Consider the following 14005-nt stretch of genomic DNA (forward strand, 5'->3'; position numbering starts at 1 on the left):
CCTGCTATCAGAATATCAAAATGATATCTGTAACATATGTTGTATGTCCCTGTAACAAATTGTGAAAAAAAGTATTAAAACATGCAGCAGTCAGTATTGAACCGTCAGAGTGTCTCTTTAGATCGGTGGTTTTCAATTCCTACTACAGAACCCAGCTTTTTGCATGCTTGGGCAAAGTCACTGAAGTGTGCATCAAAGGACTTTGACTATCCTGTGTACTGGTGTCACCGCTCCGTAAGCACATGATTGATTACCGACCTTCATTACTGCAAGGAGACTCATTTGGGTGGCCTGTGCGTTTAGCAGCAGTGAACTGTTACATGAGTAGAAGACTTGTGTGTACCTGACTATGCAAATATTTACCTGGAGATAAATTTCATTGGTTAGGCTGGGCAAAACCTACTGGAATCTTGTGAAATATGTACCCATTTACTGTATCCACACCAAGACTAGTTAGCTTAAGTTTTTTTTACATTTGTCTCCTACATTTATCTTCATTTTAATACATTTTTAGTGTCAGGGAAATCTTACCATTGGTACAATGAAAAGGAACCTTACTCATCGAAATTGCAGACTAACATATTGTCTGCACTGCTGCTATAGGGACCACATGTTCATATATATAAGTTCTAATATATATTCTGTAAATTATCATGAGTGGTTGAGCACTTTTACCCTTTTTTCTGTAAATTTTATGATAGAACATTTATACTAAGTTTTCATGTAATAATTAGATCCACAGCAAGTGCTTTTATAAGTTATCATGGTGTAACATTTATACAAAATTTCATATAATTATAGAGCGGCGAGTAGTACATATTAATCAAGGAAAAATGCAGATACAAAATATTAGTAGTTTCAGTTATAGCTTTTTAAATATATGCTAGCCTACGGTAACAAGATCCCATCTCCCAGACAAACTATTCAATAAGACAAAAGTTATGTCTACATAGTCTTATAGATTGCATTGAACATTGTTCATTGTTCTTGCAAATAAAATTGTTATTAGTCTCCTGTGACTCCGGCTCTTTACGGACTAATTCCACCAAGAAAACCAGCACGCCATTTGGAAGGTTTTGTTCCTCAGAAAACAACCATAATAAAATCCTGAAGAGTTCATTCTTTGTCATTCAAACACATTCGTGACTACTTGTGTCATTTCCATAGTGTTGATTTGTCGGGTCACTGAAAGGGGTGAGTGATGACAAATGTCAATGTATAAAGCATACATGACTGCCCAATGAATGACTGGTTTATCCAAACAAATTATCTGTAATGAATGTGCATACAATGTGAGAATATTTACTCAACCTAGATCCACTTGAGATTTCTGAAGACATAACAATTCAGTAACCTGTACTGTAGGGTTAGCTAGATACATTAAAGCAGTGAGACCCTTGCTATATACTGTTACTGAATGGATCATTTCTGTCTTATTTTCATTTCTGGATGCCTCTGTGACTACAACTGACCACAGATATTTCTGAAAGCAGGCCTGACTTGTTTTTATCCTCTTATTGAAGCAGGTATAATGATTGGAGGTGTACTTTGGCATTTTTTGCTATTCGGAACAAAAACAGGTTTGGGATGTACTGGACAGATGGTTATATATCTTCCGCTACATTAACCAGGTGCAGACAAAAGGATTTTACTGTAAACTGTAAATCTTGAAATTCATGTGAGTGTTAATTAGATGCCAAAACATTCGAGTGGTCTTTGTTTGCATTAATGAAACTTTGCATATATGTTTCCAAAATAACTATCAAAAATAAGAAGGTCTCAAATTTGCAGACTGCCTCTGTGGTCTAGTGGTAGAGCGGAAGTTCAGGGATATGATCCCCGGCTGCGTCATCTGAAAAGACGTTATAAGATGACACTTGTTCTTACCCTGTCTGGCCCTTGTTTCACCTCACCTCAACTACATACTTTATCAGAAATAAGAAATTAAAGGCCAAAGGCCAAAGAGCAAGTTTGACTGAGATTTATATTTGTTTTCAAATTGTTCTGCTTTTATGGTAAAAATATGCAATTGTTTATATTATTAAATGAGTAGGTATTATACTGTTTTGAGATATCTTTATTCGACATCACAAATGATGGAGATCTGTAACACAGAACAGGAAACATAACTTAATGCAACACATGATTGTATAATGTAAATGTACATAATCCTCTATCCCTACCCAAGTCATTGGTAGATCTTGCAAAAAGTATGACAAGGACTTAATAAAGCAGTCAAGTCTTGACTGAGTTTTAAATGAACTGAAATGTCTTCAAGTGTGTTGATGTCACATATTATGAATGTTCCAATCCTCAATATCTATGGAAGGGAATGATGACAGGAATGTCATGTAACACATGCATGTCTGAGGGGTTATTCCACCCAGATAGCATGAATATAGTCACTAAGCCACGAGGGTGCAATCTTTCTCTGAGTAGAACGTCTGGGTTCAACCTCCACTGGAGCAGGACATTGGGATGGTAGCGTTCTTGTATTTGGTGTTGTTGTCAACGACGGTGCAGTAGGTTGTTGAGGAGCAACAGTCTGGTGTTGAAAGCTTGGTAGTTCCAATGACAGGTCTGAGGGACTCACAGTAGTTGTTGCTGGCACAGCTGAGGATGATGGTTCCATCAAGTTTAATTCCTTCTGCGAGTGGGCAACAGGCTGATTACTGTTGGCATTGCTGGGCCTGGATGAGGCCTTCTGCAAGAAAGGACGGTAATGTGTACCATTGAGACCAGCTGGTGATGTTGAATGGATATGGCCTGGCAAATAATCAGCAACTGTGACTGTTGGTGTGGGTGGATATACAGGAGTGTATTTGCGGAGGAGTTTCCTGTTGCGTAGAGTCACTCTGCCTGAGCCGTCCACACGTACAACATACTGGTCAAATTGGCGAACTTCGATCACACATCCAGTTTTGTCCCATTTCAGTGGGTGAGGACCTGTTTGATTTTGGATTCAGACGAGACTCCCAACAACAAGGGGTTGTAGCTGTTTAGTGTGCTCAGTAAGCCGTTCAGCCGTCCTCTTATGTCGGTTTCTCAAAGCATCCTCTCTCATGGAAAGGGTATCGCGCCATGTGTCATGTGGTTTATAGCGACCAGGTAGTATGGGTATAAAGTCCTTTATGGGTCTACCGAAGATGCACATCACAGGGGATAACTTGGTGTCTCTGTCTGGAGTCTTCCTGTATTGTAGCATTGCATGTTGGAAGGCCTCAGTGTCAAGTTCCCCATTAGGTCCAGTGTTGTTTGTTATCAATCTTTTGACAGTCTTGACACCGACCTCTGCTCGACAATTGCTGTGTGGGAAGGCAACAGATGATAGGCGATGATGCACACCCCATGTTCGAAGGAACTCTTTGGTAGTTGAGGCTGTGAATTCAGGGCCACCATCAGAGGATAGCTCATCCAGAATGCCAAAGGTGACAATTGTTCGGCGTAGATAATCAATCAGGCCAAGTGCACCATTGGAGGTTCTTTCAACTATAGGACATGTGGGGTATCTGAGTAGTTAACCACTAAGTAGTTGATCCCTTTGTAATGGAAAAAGTCAGCACACACACATTGAAATGGGTAGACTGGGTAGACAGGTGGCGTGGGTGGGCCACAAGGTTGGGAGGGGGCCATACGGTTGCAGTGATTGCAATCGTTTCTGAGGGCTGTGATAGCTGGAGTGATTCCAGGCCAGAAGACAGATGCTTCAGCTCTTGCCATCATCGATGACATGCCTTGGTGAGCTGATTGGAGTGCAGTCAGGACATCCTGTCGTAGTAATATGGGAATCACGATTCGATCCTTGTATATGACAACCCCATCGACCGTATGAAGATGCTCACGAGATTGATGGTATTCGCGAAGTGATGGTGGTAATTCATGGCGGAATTCTGGCATCCCTGATTCAATCATTCCCACCAGCTTCACCATATCCTTGTCACTGCTTGTAGCTACCCGAACCTTGTCCCAGGTGATGGACTGGAGGGAGCTGATCGACGACACGGCTGAGTGTATAACTGAGTCCTCAATGATGTCATCAGGTTTCTCGCTGCATCTTATTGAGGCTAGGATCATGTGACTGACATTTGAGAAAGTTGGGAGGTCAAGCAAGTCGTCATCATGGCAGATGGCTGCAACGTCATCTATCAACACCATTTCCTCAGGGTGGCCAGTTGGATGGCGGGACACAGCATCAGCAGCGCAGTGTTTTGCACCTGGTACATGAACCATCTGGAATTTGTAGCGCAATGTTTTTTCCTTTAGGTTTCGGAGTCGAGCATTGGAGATATGTTCGAGGGATCGGTCGCCAAATGGCTTGAGGAGTGGTTTGTGGTCGACCGCAACAGTGAGATTGTTATAGCCGAGGACAAAGTACCTGGCTTTGTCCAGTGCATCAGCAACTGCCAATCCCTCTCCTTCTACAGGGGCGTAGCGGGATTCAACTGCATGGGTGAATCGACTGCCAACCAGAGTGATTTTCCAACCATCGTGACAACAGAAAGGCACTGTCTTGGGGCATTTGCAATGTTTTTGGAATAGCCAAAATCCAATTCCACCTTTTGACCAGTCAGTAGCAAGGCATGTCGGCTTGCGTTTGTCAAATATTTGTACACCCTCCTCAATCTCACTGACAATGACTGCCTTTGATTCCTGAAAAAACATGCCTAAGTGGTCATCCCATGGAAAAGGTGTCCCAGGCTTCAATAGCTGACGGTATGGTTGCATCTTTTCTGCCATGCTGAAGGCATAAGATACCTGGTTGATTAGGCCAAACCATGACTGCATGTCTGTAATATTTCTCAGTGTGGGAAAGTCCAAGATGGCTTGGAGGTACTTTTTACAGGGCCGAACACAGTCATGTGTTATCTCAAAGAATGCAAATTCAACCGCATCCTGAGCAAAGACAACCTTCTCAGGGTTCAGTGTGATTCCGTTTCTACCACAGATGTCAAGCCATGCACAAGCTTGGAAGTAGCACTCTGTAATGTCATCAGCCCAGAGGGGTGCATCATCTACTCACTTGGTTTTGTTAGGCACATCAGCAACAATCTCATTGAAACGCTGGGTGTAACCATCTCCTGATGCAATGTATCCTTGGGGGGCAGTGAGGTATCTGTATCTTCCCCAGGGTGTGATGAATGTCGTCAGATGTTTGTCTTCATCCCGAATGGGTACGTTTTGGTAACCATTCCAAGCATCAAATACAGTCTTCTTTTTGCCATGGGGTACAGATCTGGCTTGGTGGAATGGGGACTGTGTGTGGTGTGTTTCTCTGATTGCATTTGCTTTAAGAGCTTGAAAGTCAACAGTGAGTCTTGGTTTACCATTCTTCTTGGGACAAACACCCATTCTATGGCACCATGTGACAGGTTCACCTATTGGTACTGGTTCGATCCCACCTAGTCGGACATCTTGATCCAAGCCAGCTTTGACATCATCTTGCCAGTGGAGAGGGACTGGTACAGGTGTGTGGTAAGCAACTAGTGTAGCATCGGGGTCAACCATAAGCTTCATTGGAGGGCCCTCCATGAGGGGGAGTGGTTGGTGCTCACAAGTGTTGAATGTGCTTGACTTGTAAAGGTCAAGAAGGTGCTGCTCTAATTTGTCTCTGTTTGCTTCGGTTGCAGGATAGGGCAGTTTAGTAGGAATGGGGGGTGGTAACTTGCGTCTTGGACACTCACATTCTACACTAAGGCAGTTCTCAATGTGTGCCTTGGTCGCAATGCCCCCAGTGGAGTCAGTTGCTTCACTCATGCTTCCTCTAACTTCACCGATCATGGGGAAGTTTCCGGTAATCATGCCGAGTGCAATGCAAGCCTCTCTGCTAAGGAAGAATTTGTCAGAGTTGTCTGTGATGTATACAAGCTGGCGGGTCTTTGCCTGATAGCCGCATGATGATTGCACCGAGGATAGTGATGCCCTTGTTGTTTGCAGCATGCATCATCATTGCCACAGGAATGAGGTCACGCTTCCTGAGCCCAAGTTGATACATAACCTAGATACCAGCAAGACAACTCTGACAGCCAGTGTCAGCCATGACGGCAAGGGAAGCTGATTTTGGTTTGAATGTGAAGATGTGTCCGAAGTCCAGTTGTTCATAGTCTTCCCCAAGAACTTTTGCAGTGAGATGAGTGAAAGGCTGGGGTCGAGAGGCTTGTCTTATCCATGTGTCAGACAGTTGGTCATACAGGTGGTGGGCAAGGGTGATGGCTATTTTACCACGATGCCAGCCAAGGTTTGTGACTGCACATAGTGTATCAAAGATTGCACCTTCATATTCCTCTGGTGTTTTACTGAATTTCTCCAATTTTTGCTTGTTTCTGCTGCGGCACACAGAATATAAGTGATTGGATCGACTGCACAGCGTGCAAGTATGACCATAGGCTGGGCATTCTTTCTTTCTGATTTTGGGGGCTGCAGAATTTCCATGCCCCTTCTTGCCACAGTAGTGGCATACCTCAGATTTATCAAACTTTTTAGTTTCGCTGTAAGCTGCATTCCTGCTGCGTCGGTAAGTGCTGCCGATTGCTTCAGCACCTTGAGATTTAAGAACTCGTGATGCGGACCGCTTTCCAGCTTCTTTGGCTTCTACAAACTGGAAGGCCTGTTCAAGAGTCATGTCTTGGTTTTTGTCACCAAGGAGGTCTAACTGGATTTCGGGGTCATTCAGGCCACGTGTGAGCACATCCCGCAAAATAGCCTCCATGTAGTTAACCTCATCATGACAGCCTGGGAATGGAATGACAAACTTGCACACTCCAGCTTGATCCCAAAGCCTAGCACCAAAGGAACGAACAGTTTCATCACGGTCCTGGGTCATACTGTGAAGAGTAACACTCACCACTATGGTGTTCTCCTCTCTTACGGCAAGGACTCGAATGGCTTCCAATACTGCTGCTTCAGGTTTGTCTGTCAGGGACCCACCTGCAGAACGTGTTAGATCTCTGCGTAATGTCTCATCACAGCATCCAGTGGCTGCACAACGAGATCCTTCCCTGTGACCTTGGTAGCCTCCACATAGTTTTTCCACCTGGAGATGAAGTATGACCAGTCCTCGCTTGAGCCGGCAGAGGATATAGTTGGTCGCTTTACTTTCTCGACTTTGGCTGAGCTACTAGCATGTGTGGTCATAGTGTGGACTGTTGCATGTGCATTCAGGAGTGCGGCAATCACCACAGAGTCAAGGTCTTCTGTTACAAAGTCCCATGATGGGACCGGACACTGTACTGTTGGCATCTTGTTGAGTTAATTGACCTCCATCATAAATGAGTAGGTATTATACTGTTTTGAGATATCTTTATTCGACATCACAAATGATGTAGATCTGTAACACAGAACAGGAAAAATAACTTAATGCCACCCATGATGTATAATGTAAATGTACATAATCCTCTAATTCAGCAACGCCTTACGTTGTCAGGGAACCAATCACATAACTCCAGTAAGCACTGGGGTATTGCGTGAATAATCAATTGACTGCTTAGCTTTGCATATGACAATGAATAACACTTATTTGAATAAGGACACAACTAATGATATATCATTGGCACTTGTTCACAGGTCAGGAGGCATGGGTTGCCCAGTCGTCCAAGGCACCGTGATTCGCTGTGCAGAGTTGCATCCTTTGGGCACGCCAGAAACCTATGATTGTGGGTTTGAATCCTGGTTCACCCTGATTATGTTTCTAGGCTTGTCAGCACCATACCAGTGCTCGTGGGTTTCACAGAAGTGGTAAACGTCTGAGACCTGCATCACTTCGGGCTTTCCTCCCACATTAAGCTGACACGCCGTGATATAACTGGAATACTGTTAAAAGCCGTGTTAAACCCAACTCACTCACTCACTCACTCACTGTTCACGAGTTATGCTTACCATGCTTATAAAATTTAACGTTCCAAGTAGGCCTTTCATATGTGTACAGCACGAGCAGGAAATGTATGGATCCATAGCAACCATGTCACTCAAATAGGGTGTGGGTAAGTATAAAGGAGACTCCGCATCGGTTTGTAAGAGATGTTCTTCTTCTCCTTGTCCTATTTTAACTACATGCATTACTCAACAAATATACATGACAGCGGCTGGATTGGGTGAATAGGTAATGAAGATTGAAATGTGCGACACGTGCCATCTTTGTTGTTTATTGGTTGTGGAAAAAGCATTTACCTCCTTCCAACTTACCTGAAATAACTCCATGATCTCTAAAAGAATCCTTAGGATTTCTTGCGCCCTTTACAGCATGGAACTGGAAGCTTAAAGCCCCATCTGCGGTAGTAACTACCGCACTCTAGTGGGCGGAGCTTATACAAGTGATCTGACAGGTCAATATGACGTCATGATAACACATACATTTCATTGGTTAATGCGTAAACGGGTGACGTCATGTAAACACCCACCCACGTGGGTCGTTTGACAACAAGGACGTAAGTTTTAATGGTAATATAAATATCTACCAAACGATTCCAAGACTTTTCAACAAACGCGTACGTCTTTGGTTTCAAAACCTACCTGCCATGTCGTCTTCACATCTTCATAAAATGATACAGTGGAATATCCACGATTTATCCAACACAGTCCAACACACAAATTATATTTCTAGATCTCTGGACGAGAACGAAATACGTTTGTCGTGATGCATATGAGCAGTGTAAATGAACAAGAAACATAATATGTGTTGGGGCACCAATCGTTATCCTGTGATGTACGGTATATCTGCAGTTTATAAATAGCATTTCTCACGATATATACGGCAATCGGTGATTTCAACAATGTTTTTCTTCGTTGTGTTCGTCTTGCCTCATCTGGAATCTGGATGACAACGATCGTGTAGAAAACCTTGGTAATGGTCAAACATATTTTCAAGTGATAAAAGTAGTTTTTTGTCGTTTCCGTGACATTCTTTCATTGCCAAGTAGATCTAGCAATGTATTTTGGCAAAGTCACACTTGTCCGATGAAGCCCTTATGCTGAAGTAACTCGATCCGTGAAACTTGGCGGGTCCCAGTGACCCACATCCCTGTTGATTGGCATGCCAAGTGTCATTTGCACAAGGCCATCCATATTGTTTGTATGTGTTTCTCTCCTCAAGCCTGAACTAACCAGAGAGCGGGCGGACGAAATAAAATATATTACTTATAAAAAAATCTCTTTCAATAATTGTGTAAGTTATTTTATGACATTTAAAAAAAGCGTTTAACACTTGGTACTAGAATCTAGTCTATGAATTAAGTTAAGATGTAGATCGATTCGCTTTGCTTCGGAAACGAATTTTTAATAAACAACGGAACAAAGATAAAGTTGACCTGGTTCTTTTATGACGGTGCAATGGTAAATCTAGTAGTATTTCTTTTATTAGATCGGTGCGCAATTTTCCTCAGCGGCAGCAAAATTGAGACACGAAGACATATTATTTCACGTCGGAATGGAGATATAAATAATAAAATACGGACAGCCTCACAGACTTCGAAACGATGTTCAGATAAATATTAGTTCACATTAATTCTGTCATGTGAAAATGGGTTTTAACATTATTTTCATCAAGCTTACATTCAGGTCGCTGGCTACTTCGGCATTGACATATGTTTTGTCTCGAAGCTCAAAGCAACAATGTTTCTCTCAGATACATTTTTCTCTCCATTCATGACGAACATCTGTCAAAATGTCAATGCCTCAACAATCTTCCTGGGATTGAATTCAACAATGTAATACACACGGCCCCATTCACGGCGTCATCGCAAAAATTCCTTCCAAATACCCACCACGTGTTCAGGGTTACGACCTTTGGATAAATTAATAAATTAATTTGCATTTTTAGAAAAGGTTTTTTTTTGGTGAATATTATTTTTAAAAACTATCCTGTACATGGTACTTTTGGATTGCACTGCGTATTTCTTTTATTACTTTCTAAAAAAAATTGTTTTCCCCTTTCTGACCACGCGATCTCCTAGCAACCACGCCCCATGAGCGCATCGAGTTGCTGCTTACAACTGTCAAGAACTTTGCAATTTCGATTGTCTTCAATATGAGCAACAAAACATTTTCACGTGAAGCCTAATTTGACGAAGATTTGTTAGAGATAATCAGGGAGCCTTTGGTCATTTCGATTATGACATTGGTGACTTTATCGTGGAGAAAGTTCCAATTCAAGATGACATCATTCCGATTCACAACTCGAATCGACAAGATGGCGCCTCTCTTCCCGCCCTTGCAAGTGCAACAGAAACTTTGATAAATTCAGTGCCGATTCTTGGGATTAGTGAATCAATGTGACAGCTAGATTTCATTGTGGAACCAGATGAAGCCGAATATGTATGTTCACACTTCTTTTGTCAACCATGCGTGACACGGCACAGGCAATCGCAGTTGGGGAATGGTGCGGCCACCATGTTGCAGAAATTCGTGGATTTGAACACATTGCTTCTGGACTGAGCTAAATAAACGAAGTGTTTGGAGACATCGTAGATACTTGGACTTGAAGAAACGTAATTAAACGTTGCAGCAGATGAAGGATTTGTGTGGAAAAAACGGGAAAGGGATCCCATATTGTATTTCAGAACTTGTGCGCGAAGTGTATCCAAATACCCCGAACAAACATACATGGGACAAGTGTGGATCTAATGATCAAACTCAGTTTTGTGTGTGAAAATTCTGTGAAAGAAAAGGAAATTCATAATTAAAGTTGCCTTGGAATATGTGTATTGGAGTTTTCGTTTATCGTAAGTACAATATTATCTGAATACGCCTTCTGTAGGTCAAAACATCAAGTATATTTCGTTACTTATTTACCAGTTGCTCATGTGCATTGTTATGTTGATACACGTGACATATTCATCTATTGTAGTCAAGCTGAGAAATATTGGCGGAACTTCTGGTGCTTCAAATTAGGCCCCTTCCTAAACACTAGTTGAAAATCTGTGTAATAATTTAAGTTTTATGAATATAAACTGATTATTGTGTGGCACAAATCTAACTGTTCAATGCAAATGACCAAAACTAAACAAATATCAGTGTAATTTTCGGATTGAACTGAAAGAATCGCGTCGTCAATTTCGTATTTAAGTATCGTTACGGTTACATTAACCGAAATTGATGTTCTGCTGCTGTTCTGCCGTAAAAATATGCAACACAATTCCCTTTGACCACAAATGCATTGAATGTGTCACATGTACATCTGACCATGTGCTTTGCTATTTATAACGCTAACGTAAATAAGCTCCGCCCACTGTGATTCATGCAGACGCCAAACACGATCGATTCGATTTTTTATGATAAAACTACAAAAAAATTATTGACTTATATCTTGATATGGAGCCATTTATTGTATCCATGGTTTGTCATTCACGTTGATACGAGGTTTGACGGTCAATGGTGATCTTGTTCCCGTATGGTTTTCAAAAAACCTCTCCCGACACTCGGTTGTGTTTACATTGTCAGTCATTGTTCGAAACTGAAACACCGCCACCTTGCGGGCTATTTATAGTCAGGGTGGGGCTTTAAGATCTTACACATATTCAGGTACCAAGATGTTTGCGCTGTGGTCACAAGGACAAAGAAACCAGACTTCTCGGCTTTGTAGATGCATCTGATGATGCATATGGTGCCAATGTGTGTGCTGTGAAAACTTACCAGAAAGATGAGATCTCCAGTGTTACTATTGCTGCAAAAGGACAAGTAGCACCATTGAAAGCCATTAGAATACCACGCTTGGAATTAATGGCAGCTGTTACTGGACTAAGATTGGCTGTTGCAATAATAACAAAGGCTTTGGAAGTATCAATAGACATGGTTACATTTTGGACAGACAGTTCAAATGTGTTGTCGTGGATAAAGAACCATAGCCGAACATACAAACCTTTTGTTCCAAACAGTCAGTCAAATTCAAGAGCTAACGAATCCATGTCAATGGCGGTATGTACCAAATGCTTGAATTACATCTTCCCAAGGCAAGAGAGTTAACTGACAATAAAAGTCCAGTTTTTACCCTTGCCAAACTAGGCTGGTAATATGGAGTTAGATTTTGGCTGGATTAAACTGTCATGCAGAGTTTGGTTGATTGCAGGATTTGCACAGGATTTGCACAGCATGTGCACAGCCAACTTGTTGTCAACAGATATTTTCCACATCTTTTCAAGTTTTTAATCAAGGTGCTCACATGATTTGATGCACTCCGCGATGTAAGACCCGTTTTATTACAATATAGATCTTGATTGTCGATCAGAGCGTCTTGACTGGGTGCCGCCATTTTATTTGAAGCAAATGCAAGTGATACGAGAGGTGGAATCTGAGGGGACATAACTCGTGACAGCCACTGGTGGAGCTACGTTGGAGCCCAGGAATTCCAGCCTAGTTCTGCAAGGGTGGAAACTGGACTTTTACAGTCAGTTAACTCCTTTGCCTGGGGAAGATGTTTGAAATCCAGCAGATATGTTGACTAGAGGACATGCAGCATCAAAGTTGATTGATAATCAAAATTGGTGGTCAGGACCCTCTTTCTTGACTAGAGATGAAAGTGAATGGTCCCAAAAGTCTCAAATAGAAAATAAAAAGAGATGTATGCTAGAAATTAAAACTCTGAAATAAAACAAGATCATTAACCCTCATGGTGCCTGGCTGTCATCTGGCTTTGCGTACCGCTCAGTGCCACACTGTGATGATGTTCCGGTTTCAAAGACATACACATTGTATCAAAAGTGTTACAAAGTTCTTATTTCTTCACAGAGTGTAACCAAATTGTATAACATGCAAGTCAGAATGATTGTTCTTTCCAACAGTATCTAAAGTCAACAAATCCAAAAAATCTATGCACTGCCTAGCCATCGATAAAAGTGCTGGTATTGGAAGTTTCCAACTTTTCTACATTAAGTGTAATATGGACCCACAAGTAAAGTCAAGTAAGCGCCCTGGTTTGAAATCTATATGTACAATATCATATCATTGGAAAGTACCTATCCTAACAGGGATAGACATATGAGTTTATGACGAAATACACATTCTCTGAGAATTTTCTGCAAGGTATATTTACAACAACAAAAAACCTCGTCAAAACAAAATTGACGGAAGTGTTGTGATTGGTTCTTACGCATACTGTGTCAAAGATGTTACAGTACTAATGACTGTTTGGAATGTATATCTTGAAGAAATCCCGGTTACTTCCATGTAGGTTTCGGTGTCTGTGCTCTTTCATTAGTGATAAAAACAAATTCGGGGTAATTAACATGGGACATGGGGGATATAGGAATTAGTGCCGTCCGTCCGTCCTTCCGTCCGTCACATTTCGTTTCTGGAGCAGATCTTGAAAAACGCACCATTTTTCTTCACTATGTTTTGCACATTGATAGGTCTAGTGGTGAACTGGTGCCTTTTGATAGTTTGGGATTTTTAAAAAAAATTATTTTTCGAGTTTTCATGGCAACGACTTTGACTTAGACTGAAAATGGCGGTAGTCCTCGTTTCCGGAGCAGATCTTGAAAAACATACTATATTTCTTTAACAAACTTGGCACATAATGTCGTCTCACAGTATTGAATACATTTCCTTTCTTGTTGGTAAGTTCTGCATTGCTTGAGTGTATGTTTCTCCAAAAGTGTCATGGACACGGTTGTTGCATTCACTGACTAACTTCACGCAGAAACACAACTCATTATAAATACAACAGTGTAACCGATCTTAACCCTACTCAATTGTATAAACACTGCCTCCTATCCTGTATGTATTCTTGTCAACCATACTCTGTACTTCACTTGCTTGATAATTGTGTTAGAACCTACACCGAAACCATCGCTCCTAATTGTAATAAAGAAGTTGTTCGTCCATATGTCTCATCCTTACTCATTACAAATTCAGTAACATATTCTATCATAAACTGCAGATGGAAAAACAACACCAGTAATAACTTTTTTTTAGTGCTGCAATAAGGCCATTTACAAAAATGCCCAGTGAACATAGTTCACAGGAGCTAATGCATTGCACACACCCGACATGTCATATTGGCGGGGGATGTGAGTATTTC

General features: G+C 41.6%; 1 protein-coding gene across 2 annotated transcripts in view; it reads left to right on the top strand.

Annotated features, from left to right (window-relative positions):
- The window catches only part of LOC139468158 (SH2 domain-containing protein 4B-like), a 229191-nt gene that overhangs the window by 75734 nt on the left and 139452 nt on the right, over positions 1-14005 (top strand). The gene's annotated exons all lie outside the window — the stretch shown is intronic.

The sequence above is a fragment of the Haliotis cracherodii genome, unplaced genomic scaffold (genome assembly GCF_022045235.1).
Source record: "Haliotis cracherodii isolate W230 unplaced genomic scaffold, xgHalCrac1.p SCAF_2, whole genome shotgun sequence".
In the NCBI taxonomy this organism is placed as follows: Eukaryota; Metazoa; Mollusca; class Gastropoda; order Lepetellida; family Haliotidae; genus Haliotis; species Haliotis cracherodii.